The sequence below is a fragment of the Falco punctatus genome, assembly GCF_963210335.1.
Source record: "Falco punctatus genome assembly, chromosome: 15".
Classification (NCBI taxonomy): Eukaryota; Metazoa; Chordata; class Aves; order Falconiformes; family Falconidae; genus Falco; species Falco punctatus.
The window spans coordinates 16386166-16399791 of NC_137595.1; the positions used below are offsets into that span (position 1 = coordinate 16386166).

Below are 13626 nucleotides of genomic sequence, written 5' to 3' on the forward strand. Positions count from 1 at the left end.
AACAGATATTACACGTGACCTGTTTTCTTTAGGTGTTTTGGATAAAGGAACAAGGAACAAATCCTAGATCACAACAACACTTGGTGTGAAGGAACCAAACCATAGAAATGAAGTTGTCCAAACCGCATCATATATAAAGGTCATTAAGTGCTTTTTTTTTTTTTTTTCCCTCCCCTCTTTGCTGTAGTAAAGTAAGAATAACGGGAACTGAAGAGGGCCTGGCTTAACATCACTACCACATACTTCTCTGCACTTTGGTACTTCTCATGCATTACTGTTTGCTTTACAGGTTTCTGTGATTTAAAGCTATAACCAGGATACCTTTTCATTTACAGTTTCAGGCAAGAATGAATCCTAGCTGCATTTAAGCTGCATCTGTGAAGTGATGAAAGGACCCTTTTCAGTGGAGACCCCTTAAGAAGCTGCATAGGATTTTCAAAGTCCTTAACTTCATAGAAAAAGCTAAAGAACAGTTCTGTTCATAAACCTACCTAACATTGAGAGGAGCATCTTGATACCTTATTCTACTAAAAATGTGTTAGGAGTTGCCAAAATACATTTTTTTTTACAGTCGCATATGTATGGGCTGCTCCTTTTGCCTTGTATTTAAGCAAGATGTGGCATGCTTGTGACTTGCTGCCTAAGTCCCAGCCACCTCTGGTGTCAAGAGACTGGCATACTGGTCTCTTATGTAAGCTTGTTCAGGCCCTCTATTTATTTTAGAATCCAGGGCACAGGCTAAGACTGTATATGGTAAGCCAGCAACTAATTATGTCAACACTGCTGTTTTCTATAACAAAATACATTTGCATCTGAGCAGAGGAAGTGTTTTGGTTCAAGTGCTTTTTCCAGCAGGAAATAGTAAATAGCCAAAACTGACGTGTTGCTTGGGAACATGTTGGTTTAAACTATTCCTTTTAAGTCATGGGTTTAGTTTTGAAAGCTTTGAGAATGGTTGTAAAAGTGGTGTTTAGATGCAGTATAGAGCAAAGAAAATTGAAACCAAATATAGGATAGCAAATTGTTTCCCAACTATGTGCTCACTGTGTTCTCATTTTATAACAGTGTACCTACACAGATTTATTCAAATGACATCTGAAATATTCTAAAGTCATCTGTGCTTACATAATGCTTCATATTAAAATGATCATCTAAAACTGCTAATCATCTCTATCATGTAAAGCAGTTCAAGGGAAAGTATTTATTCCAGTCAGGCTTTGCTTCTCAGTATAGTTCCCTGACACAAGAACCTGCACGGACTTTGCTGAGGCTTGGATCAGGACTGTTGCTTGCCACAGCTTTGGAAATTTTGTCATTCAGCTGTAATGCGCTTTTTATTCTGTGAATGAGATGCCACAAAATCCTGCAACATCTCTTAATCTGCCGTGGTTCTTTGTATGACTGAGTGAAAAGTACGTCGACATTTTTACCTTCAAAAGATGGAGCTGACTTCTTTATTTATTTAGCCTCTGCTATACTAGTCATGGATTGACTGGTCTTTGCTCCATACTAGCCACAATAACAATGCAAGGTATGCTATCTGTCATTCTCTTGGCCACATGTACAGACGAAGGAAGAATAGAAACTGCATTACTAAACTACTGCAGGGCGGGTGCTGGTTTTTTTTAAATGTATTTCTGATTTGCAAACAGATTTTTATCAGCAGACACTAACAGCAAGTTATCCAAAAACTACACAATAGAAGAATAGATGAAGTTGTGCTTAATAATAAACCGTAATGTCATCAGGCCGCCTTTACCAGAAATGTTATGTTTTTAACTAACCAGATAAACTGTATATTGATACCAAACATTAACATCCAGAGGCTACCTGGAAAATCAGAGCACAGACATAAAGAGCAAGATCTCCTAGGAAGACTAGCCTTCAGCTGCCACACTGAACAGTTTACATCTTATGCTAGGGTGGCTTTTGAGTTGTTAAAGCAGAAAAATTACTGGCTGAAAGAATCTATATAACGAAAGCCTGCACATGCTGTCAATACCGGGTTTATGCCAGTATAACATCTTTTGTTTCAGTAGATCTGGTCTTGATTTATAATGCCATAAATGAAAGGAGAATTAAGCTATTTATGTAAGTGGCTTTATTTATATAACTGATTTATGCTGTATTATGTGATGGAAAAGAAGACCAAGCACACGTCTTTTTTGTGTTTCCTATGAACTACAGAAAGATTTTGCAAAATTAATGCTAGTAATAAATAGTTCTAAGTAACATATTAGAAATTCAGTCTCATCGACATGGAGGTTTTATGATGAGTGGAATACATGGTAATAGATGACACAATAATGTGGAAGGATTTTAGCAAGTCTGCAGACAGTCTAGAAAATGTGAATGCTGAACATCACAATTTAGACTAAGTTCAACAAAGCAATTGTTATTCAGGCTCTTCCTTGGATGAGTCAATGATTTGTACTGTGACTATTAGTACTGAATGTACCATCTAAAATTCATTTTGAAAGATTACTGAAGCATTAATGATGTAAAAGTGGTTTCTACAAGTATTTTTTATCAATGAGAAGCCCAGGCACTATCAAGGTTAAAGAGCATGCACGAGGATTTTCAACATAGTAGAACTGGGTTTTTTTCACATGCTTTTTTTACATTGCTTTTTATTCCTTAGTGAATGATGACTATATAATATTTAGGAAATCAGGGTCAGTAGAGTAAATGTTTCTGTAGCAATTTGGCAGGCACACCTTTCATAACTCATAAAGTCACTACTGGAAAGGCACAACTGGGTCACAGAAGTGCATGGTGGGATGCTGCTTTCCAGTTATGCAACCAGGGTAACTAAAGGTTAGAGTAAGCACTTGAATAACGAGCTTTTTTTTTTTTTTTTTGGCCAGAAAGAGTAGAACAGAAAAACACAGTGTTTTTAAATGCTGGCTTCTGAGCAGCAGCCGCCTAACGTGTCTAGTTAGGAGTCATCAAACCGAAATAGAACCGGATGCGTCAGAACTTTGAAGAATGGCAGTTCAACATCCCAAAAGAAAAATGCATCTGCTTGTATTCCAAAAGCAGATCCTACCGGTTCTTTCATTCCAATAGATGCTACTCGAGCTGTTTGCAGCATACTGCTTCAGCTTTTTCTCCCGGCCCGCTGTATCTGGCTTCATCACTCGTCTCTTGCTTTTTTTACTTTCTTCATCATCCAGCAACATCTTCAGCTTTAAGGAGTTCTACAGTTTGCCTCTGTTTGCTTTCCTGCTTCTATGTACATGTATGTTACTGGGTGACAATTAGTGCAGAATTCTTACTAACTTATGACAGAGGAAAAAAGAGAGAAAGGAACTTGTCTTCTCATACTGTGAGGATCTTGCAGGGTTTGGAGGGCTAGGAACATCACCCAAGGGCACAAATGATGACATTAACTAACAAAGAACTCCCCTCAAGTTTGGGGATGTTAGTTACAAAACCTGAGCACTACCACAAAGAGACTAACTAAAATGGTGATTTTTTAATCACAATTACATCTCCTGTTACAGCTGCACACCAGATAAATACATTAATCAAAATGACCTCATTTTAGGCATGCGTAGCTGTGTGTTATATAACCATGTTAAGTATGCTATTTTATTTGCCTCCTGCCAAGGAGAAATAGTGTTTTTCTTACAAGAGTTCCAGATAAGTCTGGTTATAAAGTGATGGGGAAAAGAACAGGGAGGGAGAGATGAAAGTGAGAGAATTAATAAGCAAAATGACTCATACCCTGAGTGCAGAGGTGATGTTACACTCCACTTAAATCTCAGTTGCTCTATAGGAAGCTAATGTTGTCACCAGCAGTCTCGGTATTCCTAACATGCCCAACATTTCTCAGAATGGGAAAAACAGATGTGTAACAAGGATGGAAACTACGTCTTTTCAGACCTCATCGGTTCACAGCACTCCTGTTTTGTTTTCAAAGCTGTTTGTGAAGGCTGCCTCCATAAACAAGGAGTCTGCAGAATCCCCTGCCGCTCTTTTTGTTGCTCACTTCTTCAGAGAAAAGTGGCATTCAATTAATTCTTTTCTCGTGCTACTAATGATGCTTTAAACAAGCTCAAAAGCACCCTTAAAAGTCGAATACATCCCCCCACACACAACAAGGCTGAGACTCAGCTAGATTTATACTGCACTACAGAAAAAAGACCAAGAGGCGTACATTTTTGCAATATAAGATCACTCAGCCAGAGAACTCTGGTAAGTGCTGAAAATGTGAAAAACAAATGGCAGGGTATGCATTTCCCATTTGCTCAATACACACACATAAAAGAAACACTGTGTAGGCTTCACTGCAGCATACCAGTGCGTCCAAAACTCAAAGGTTAGTTACATAAATGATAAGGCGTGGGCTTAAATGCTTCATTCAGCTTGTTAATTACTTGCTTTGTGGCCTGAGCCAATGTTCTGAAACAGGTTCATCCAATATTGTGTTGCTTCCTCTGAATTTTCATTTAGTGTATTAAGCTGAAGCACTGGTAACAATTTGTTGCAATACCTAGGAAGAGTCTGTTTTCTTTTCAGGCAATTTACAGAACAAACTTACTCAGGCAAATCCACAGATGCTCTTTAAATGTCCTCGCTATTTCAGAAAATTATGAAATTTAATTCTTAGACCATTCTGTTTAAATAAGGGAACTGCTGATTGCATAAACATGTACGCATCGCTGGTGTATGTTTTGAGGGTTCCTTCTTTGTGTTCTTTTTAATCTACACGTACAATGTGGGGAAATGAACGGTGGTGTGTTAGAAAACTCTCAAAATAAAATACTTGTTATGTCTCTGGCAGAAAACTACTAGAAGCTATGTTTTAATAGTAGATTGAAATATTTCCACCTTCAATTCAGTTAACTGGGACACCTAGTTGATGAGGCTCTTTAATGCCGTGGGTATGAACAAGCCTTCATTAGTGAGCAGCCTATCCCAAGACAGACCACCTATCTATTTCATGAGATGTGTGGGCAGAAACTGGAGGTTTCGAATTCCTTACCTCTGTGGAAAAAAAAACGTACTGTATTTGGAGCTAACTGAAGTTTTGCCACGAGATATCTCATCAAGACTGTACCTGGGAACCCCATCTAAGATTTACTTCAAACAACAAAATTTGTTTTAAAGTTCAAATTGCATAACTTGCCTTGTTTTCATCAGTGTAGACTTGCAGACATCTTGATTTCTAACTCAGACACGGGCTAAGAAGCCTATTAAGACTTTGAATGTAACAGCTACAATGCAGTGGAAGCAAACTGAATGCAAACATTTCAGAAATTTCTGACTACCAGCATTTTAAAAGACTAATGAATATCCTTCAAACTGAGCTCACCTTTCTATTTCTACATGAAGGCTCCATCTTCTTCCTCTATGATAAGGATGCCACTTAGAGACTTCTGAGTCACAAATGCAGATTAGTATTGGGATTTGAATTAGAAGTCAAAAAACGGAGGTTGACTGAAACAGAACTAATCCAGTCCATTATATGGATCAACTGCAAAATATAGATTGCAGCTGCAAATCCGGGCTGAAGCTAGCTGGCAGGATGCACTGCTGTGTGAAAGGTGATGAGATTATCACATTGCCACTCTACATATAACCTTCCTTCTGAATCATTCTCGGGATTTTTCAGGAATATTACTTCTGAGGATGCTCATTCCCTTTGGTTCTGCATTTCATATTCCTTTTCCTACTCGTACTGGCTTGCTTTACTTTCCACATTTTGTTATTTCCTGCCCATGGGCCATATCATATCACATCATTTCATCAATATTTCATCAGAATGACTCTCTACTGGAATCAGTATGGATTTCTGCTTAAAAATTGATACAGCAGTATGGCCCCACATTTCTATACTTATGCACCTGTTCCTCTTGAGTTACAATCCCTCTGTGTTTTAATACTTCCATTCTTCACATTGCTTAGAATATCAGAGTATTCTTAACTGTATTTAAACTATCAGATGAATACCATTCTGACTTAGAACATGCATAAAAATGCCTTTTCTGTTAGCAAGTGAGACTCGACCACACTGTTTAGCTGATTTCCCTACGCAGATCACTTTTGTCTTGAGGCTAAACATTGTTTCTTCAAATTGAAGATGAAAACTGCAATTAAATATAGGCCACAGATGTTCAGGATGCAGAGGACAAAAATATAGGTTTCATAACTTGACAGTTATGCAACCAGTTGCTTTTCAATATTAAAATGAACATTTAATTTTATGCTTTTATTTACCCTTAATCTAAACACAAATAAACCAATAAGGGGTCCTTAAAATGGTGAGACTTAAAGAAAGATGTTTCTGATTTGTTTTAATCACTTTTAATATACTTTCCTCGAGATCTTCATTGGTTTCTAATTTAACTTCAGATCCCCAAATACTCAGACATCCAGTTCTCCATTGCATTAATGAGACACCTAAATAACTTTGAGGGTATCAGTCTTAATCTCATCACAGATCTGGTAAAGGCAAGACTGTTTTAAAATAAGGTCATTATACATAAATGTTATTTACCTACCAAATATAATTTAAAGTGTCTACCCTGATAGTCAAAGTCCTCTCTGGGACTGGCTGCATGACACCCTGCAGCAATGAAACTCTCATCTAATACGGCACAGTAATACGTGCAAGAGACAAATTTTTTATAGCAGCTGAATCTAGACTATGGATATTAATCCCTTAGCAGATAAAAATGATCAGGGGACTAAGCACTTTCTGTACTTACATAAAAATCCTTTTCTTCAACTTAGCTTCCCTCTAGTAAATCACACATATTAATTCTCTCATGCAAAAATAAGGAAGCAAACAAAACAAGTTGTTCTGTTTGCTAAATGTAAATGGAGACAGAATGCAAAAGTGAGAGAATGTTCTTACAACTATTTATACTTTTAGCCTCGTTTTCTGTGGAAGCTTCACTTACAGTATAATACTGCCTGTCCATCATCTCTGATAAGTTTTGAACTAGGTGACTGATGTTTAACTATTTTTTTTTTGAGATTTCTGCCACCTCCTTTCAAATTTGAAACTGCCAGCCAGTCACCCAACATGCGCACACACACACACACACACACAAGGTGGTGGGCTTCCAGGTGGCTCTGGACTAGCTGCAATGTGGAGCGAGAGCACAGGGGATGGGGGGACAGTTGCGGTGGGAAATAAGGAAAAGAAGGTAAACAACTCTGTATGAGAGCAAATTTTTCAGCTTCAGCATTCACAAAATTAACTTCTTAAATATTCAGGAGGCACCTGAATTCCTTGGCAGTAGGAGCACAGTTCACAGAATGAGAAATAAAAACTGAAAGGCTTGCTAGGTATTTAGCAATTTTTTTGTAAACAAAGGCCACAAAGCACTATCTTAATAACAAAACCAGTAACAACCAAAAGCGGAATAGGAAGACAACAGGTTTGCCCGGAGTCCATAAAGGCAGTCATTCTCAAAACAAGTAATTTTTCGTGATGAATGAGACAGGCCATGTAGGTATCTCAGTTTGAATTTTACATCACAGTGTGACTGACTATGCAGAACTGGTATACTTTTATTTTTAATCTAAAGAAGGTTAATTCAGACACCGCACAGAGCTTCACAATACCATTTTGCAGCCATTTCAGAAGCAGAATTGCACTTGGAAGAATACAGATAAGAAGAGCTAAGAGCCTAAGATTTCTTAGAACAAAATCCATGTGACTCTAGAAGAGCTCTTGACCCTTTTGCAATGTCTGAAGAACTGGAAAACTACACAAACAAGACACTCAATAAACTTGAATTACAGCTGCTGGTATAAAAACCTGATGTGTACGTCTCATTCTGGGTCCCCGCAGCCTTGCAGAGGCAGAATCAGCTGCTCCCAACCCCTGAAGAAAATCTACATTAATCTCTTCTAAGGACCTGACACTAGTCAGTTGGGTATGTCAGGTTCAGCCAAGCTGCATGAGTCGGGTCACACAAGTCAAGAATAGAGTTTTACTGGTAACTCAGAAAAGACAGAGACAGAGGGATGGTTGTTTTAAACCCCATATAATAGCCAGTCTGAATCTGGCAGGCCAGTTGCTCTCCACAGCACAAAGCAAGCTTCTCACAGTTTCTAAATGAAGCACAGAGTCCTTAATGCAGTTACTAAATGAGAAGTGGCATCTCAGTGGGCTGCCTCAGTGGATTAATTTTAAATGCATAATTCAATATAGACCCACATAAACCTTTATGAATAGAAATAGAGGTTATATAAGCATGTTCTTACAGCATATACTGCAAAGTTAAAGGCCAGTTTGAGTATAAATCAACTCTATCTTTTATTAATATTTTCACCTTCCTGTTGGTTCATTTCTCTAGCAAATGTGCTAATCAGATTACTTTCCTCAGTCATACATTGAGATGCCTAAAATAAAAACAGCATTTCATTGCCAGAGACCAACTTTTCTTCCTCAGTCCTTTAAGAAAAGTTTATGTCGGGCTTGTTCTATGGAGACACTGGTGGTTCAGCAAAGGCACTGAACGTGAAACCGTCGTTCCACACTGATCAAAGTTAAACATCCACAAAGTCCTGCAGGGACCTGCATGTCTCGTAGTCTTGTCTCACAAGAGCAGAAAAGATGCTGGACAAGCTCCTACAGAAAGCCAGTGCTAGGAGGCAAATTTGCAGCCCTTTTATGTCCCAGGAAACATCCTTGGGCAAATTTAACAAGGTATCAGGTGAAAGTGGGACATCTCCTGAAAACAAGGCAAAAGCTGTAAGCCTGCCGCCTTTGGAGCCAAAACACACACTCTCCTCAGGGAACCCAGAATGGAAACCAGCTTCCTATTTTCAGCCCTTCCTAGCTAGACAAAATTGGCCCACCAGCTTCAGACACACAGGCACTTCTCTGCTCTGCCACAAGAAATGGTCACAGGTTTATCAGTTTAGCTATGATTTCTGTGCTTTAAGCACACAGCTGTTAACTGATCAAAGCCTTCAGAAAGCCAAAATAAATCAAAACCTACCTCAAAACTATTTTTCGTTTGTTAGACGAATCATTTCCCAGAAATCAATTTCTTGGTATACTTCACTGCACTACAGAAAAAAAAAGGGGGGTGTGGGTGTGGTGTGGTGTGGTGTGGAGATTACTTTGATGATTCCAGAAATATAAAGATAGTCATCTTTTTAGCCAGGGATTAATATTGCCTTCTAAGCAAAGTAAATCCCTAGCCCACTGAATGCCAGTTTTGCAAAACTGATTAGCAGCCTCACCAGTTAAAAAATATGTCCAAAGCGTTACTACAATTTAATATTAAACATAATCAGATTAATTAAAGTCAGAATGTCAGGCTTGTGCTATTAGTAGAAATATTTATGATTACATGTTGGTAGTAGCAGCTATTCTGCTATTAGGCCGTGTATTAACAGACTGCATCCAAAACAAACACAATTTATAAGAGCTAGAAAACTGCTTGGGTTTCAAAACAAAAACAACCCTCCAAATACCCCCAAGCTTTGAGGGAGCTCAGATTCAGATCAGGACCAGAGCAGTGCATCTGAATTACACCTCCACAACACACAGAACCAAAACCTTAATTCATGTACTTGCTGAACTCTGGAAAACTTTAGCTCAAAATGTGGCTTTCTATCTTGGGTCCACCATCAATGTAAGCACAAATGAAGAACATGCTGTGAATGACTGTGGAAATGCCTACGCTGTGTTTTGCAGGGAGATGCGAGCTGCTTTGCTGTCTTTCAGAGTCAGGCAGGCATCAGTCAGTTCTAACTTAAAAGCCATTACGCCACAGGCGCCGCGTTACATCAGTAATGCCGTACAACAGGTGACACGTGGTGGCACCCAGTCTGGTGCCAGCTCACATCCCCACAGCTTTGAACATGAGCCCAGTCAGCTGTGGTCAGCCTGTGAAATCTCCCACCCTGTGGAAGTTCAGCGGAAGAAATGTCTGCAGTGACATCAAGGAATTCCAAGAAGCCAAGAAAATAGTATTGTTACTAAGAAACAGCTGTTGATTACAAGTCAAGTTTTAAAAGGGCTACCTGGGAAACAGATATTTATTCAACCATTTTTTCACTGTAGACTATCAGACTGTGAATTTGGGATAATTTCCCCCAACTTCAGCATAGTTCTGGCATAGCTAGGAGGAGGCTTGACCCCAAGTTATTTACTGAGATTTATTTTTGAGCAATGCAGAAACAAAAAAGACCCAATTATAATCTTATTTAGACTAAACTAATTCCACTGGCTTTGGTAGATTTGTTCCTGTCTGACAAAGCTGTTCCTGAGATCTGAAAGAAAGCTCGAACTGCCACTCAGCACTGAAATCCTTCTTGTTATTTCACATGTCTTTGGAAAATTGCATAAAGTCTGTTGTTGTTGAAGTCACTCCCTGAAAGAAAAAAATCTTTGCTGCAGTACTGTGGTTACAGAGCCATACTGTTAATAAAAACACATGCAAAAGTCTAGCAAAAGTATCCGTTCTGGCTGGAAAATTGTGGTTTTATCTGCTCAGTCAATACAAATGTGTGTGTGCATGCTTCTAGAATTCCCATTATTAAACAGAATGAGAAGACTGACAAGCTGCCTGTCCAAGGCAAAGAAATCAGATGTTCCAGCGGCTCTGGCTCCAGCCACCGCCAGCATTGCTGGCTCAACTTCTTTCACATGGTAAAAGCTACGAAAAATTCATTTTGAAGACCAAGTTATTATGCAATGGCCTTGGTTACATCAGCACAGCGAGGGAAACATTAGAGGAGAGTAAATAAATGTCAAGGCTCTGCACCTATGAGATGGCAGCTGCCTGCAGGAACCAAGCCATGGATCTGGGCTGGGAAAGAACATGAGCAGCACCCAGTCAGCACCAGCGCTGCCACCCTCCCACAGCGGCAGGGCTCAAGGCTGGCTCAGACTGTGAGACTGGTATCCACAGTAGCCCCCAGCACAGGGTTGGGGCTGGATGTCTCAAGCCCCTGGTTCACTGCACTGCATCCAAGCCAGGGTTCAGCACTGCTGGCCAGGGTGGAGAAGGTGAAGCAGGGAGGGGAACAGGCTCTGGCACACTTGAAGTCTCCGCAGAGGGGTCCAGGCATCCCACTGCTCCATCCCAGCTCTCTCTACTATGCCATTAGCCTTCCAGGGATACAAACTGTCTTTCTAAAGGAGTGGCATGCTCTAAAAATGAATCGGTCGTGGCAGTATGTCTGTGTCATGTCACTTTTGGGCCACTGCCTTCAAAGGAGAAATCCATAAGAAAAAAGATGGAATAAGACATAAACCAGCATTAACAAATTACATTCCCATACAATTCCAGTGACTTTGGAGAAGTTGCAAATGAGACTGTTGCTACATGTGAACTGAACGCATTGGGCCAGATCAGTGGCCGGCAGTCATATGGCCACCTGTGCTGTAGGAAACCCACTGAACTAAATTAATTACACATACTATGAAAGACACCAGAGATCACGTCTGGACAACGAGTGGCAGCAGCTTACTCAGGAGAGTCCCTAATTAAAGCTGCACAAACATTTATTTTGCTGTATCGCAGTAGGGAGCTTCTGTCTGAAAGTAAAGCAAAACGTACAGCAAAGCAAGGTGCCTGTTAGCACGGATGCAAGCGCGCTGCATGGAGCAGCTACTCTTCCTTTGGATTTAAAAGACTCCCAGAAGTGACTTATCAAATCTGGCTTTGAGGAAGATGCATTTGCTTGGAACTTCTGAACTGATGTCATCAGATCCTTCAGATAACACCATCTGGCAGTGCATTACCGAGGAGTAAGCGAAGGTCTTCATGCCCAGCAAATCTAAGCCAAAGATGTCTCCTAGAGGTGTCAGACTGATCACAGCCCCAAAACCACACCAACCTGGTTACCAGACTTGGATTCCCAGGAGCGAGTGGTAACACCCAACCTCCCCCGCTGCCCCATCCAAGAATGCCTGGACTCGAGATTGCAACATTACACTTTGTCACAACGGCCCATGCCATTTTAACCCCCAAGTTATATTGCTTGAATTTGCATGACATGATTGACTATCAAAATGACAACACACTTTTGGGAAAGATTTTGTTCCATTTTGCTTAAACATCTCTTAAAAGGGACCAAATCCAGTTTCCTCTGTGGCCAGTCAAGAAGAGGACTAGATCTGCAGCGTACCTTTCAACAGGCCACACATGGTCAGACCAAGCCCTGGCACACATTGGTCCATACCACTTTGTAGAATTAGGGCTTTAGTCACAAGTCATGCTCTGAAATTATTAAATAAATAGCAAGTAAAAAGTTATGTTGATTTTTCTAGCATTTTACATGCAATGTACAGATTCCCAGCTACTATTCTACCACGATATGTAGTACTTCTCACAGCCAGAGCTCTTATTTTATAAACAATGTGAAGTAAGGAGAGAGTTATTTTTATGAGGCCATAACACTAAGAATGCTTATGTAATAAACTGTCCTGTCAAAATGGGGAAAAAAACCCTAAACCACAAAATGAGGCTCTGTTCCAATTTCCTTTCATGCAGGTACAGAACAGCTTATTCATCTTTGTGTGATGGCAAACTCCCTTTGCCAATCTAATCTATCTACTAAAACAGATCCGTATTTCTCCTCTTTGAAATACGTATGATTCAGGATCCAAACTGAGTAAACACCTTGTGTCTAAAACACAGCCCTAGTTTAATGTAGCTACATCCTAGTTTGTACATCTAGCTGTAACAGACAAGTCACTTTATTTACTCCTATATGAATAAAACATATATCCACAGCTCATGAAGTCCAGCGAGGTTATTACATCCCACATGCACAACTGGTAAAATGCTGCACCTTTGGGAGCATGTCACCCCTCCGCCACTTCTCAGTGATGCCACTTTACTCCATTTGCCCACGTCACCAGTGACGTAGGTATTTAGCACAGCAGGAACGATGCACTTGCTAGGAGCCAGCCAGCAACATCCTCTGCTTTGTTAGTTCTCAACCGGTGCAGATGACATCATTAGGGAAGGCTGCTGTCTGTAATTTAAACTCTATGGAAACAAAACACAGCCCCAGGACTTCAAGCCTTTCCCACACATTGCCGCAGTTGCTACAATGAATTTACTGTGTAACTTGGAAAAAGTTACCTCAATGCCACAGAAACAGTCCCGAGCAACGTGGAAAGCTTCTAATTTTAAAGCAGTCAACCTCACCCTTCTGTGTTGGAAAAATACCTGTAAATCAGAACCAATTTGGAGCCAGAATGGTATCGTAGGGAAAATGTAATGAAGTATTAGCTTAACAAAGCAGGGTAGTGTTGCCAGTATAGATAGGTTTGTTATCTTGGATTTGTCAGCTTTTCATCAGATTTCTGTAAAATATGGCTGACTACAAAACATGTTAAGTAAAAAATTGGTTTGATCTCATAAATGAAAAGTAAGAATGCTTAGGGAGAGAAGTAATGTGTTTTTTTAACAGGACTACTCTGAGGAAGATAGAAGAAAGGCTGGAACGAGAGCTTCAGGTACTAACCAACCTCTTCTATTTAGGTTTATTTATGTAAATGAATCCCTTCTTACTACCTTTTTATTTCTACAGCATACAAAATTGTACCAATTACAGGCTCCACACCTCAGCCATTTTCATACCTGTTTCTTGTTTAGTGACTAACTTGGTTTACAGATCAGTCTAAGAACTGAC

General features: G+C 39.8%; 1 protein-coding gene across 4 annotated transcripts in view; it reads left to right on the forward strand.

Moving 5' to 3' along the window:
* Nucleotides 1–13574, forward strand: part of LONRF3 (LON peptidase N-terminal domain and ring finger 3) — a 33567-nt gene extending 19993 nt beyond the window's left edge. For 2 of the 4 annotated variants that reach the window (XR_013923837.1, XR_013923838.1), the window contains exons 13-14: nucleotides 33–139; nucleotides 336–13574. The gene's annotated coding sequence lies outside the window, so the exon portion shown is untranslated. Of the gene's footprint in view, nucleotides 1–32 lie in introns of all 4 variants that reach the window. The other 2 variants (XR_013923836.1, XM_080365710.1) reach the window with 1 other exon arrangement.
* Nucleotides 13575–13626: the final 52 nt, after the last annotated feature.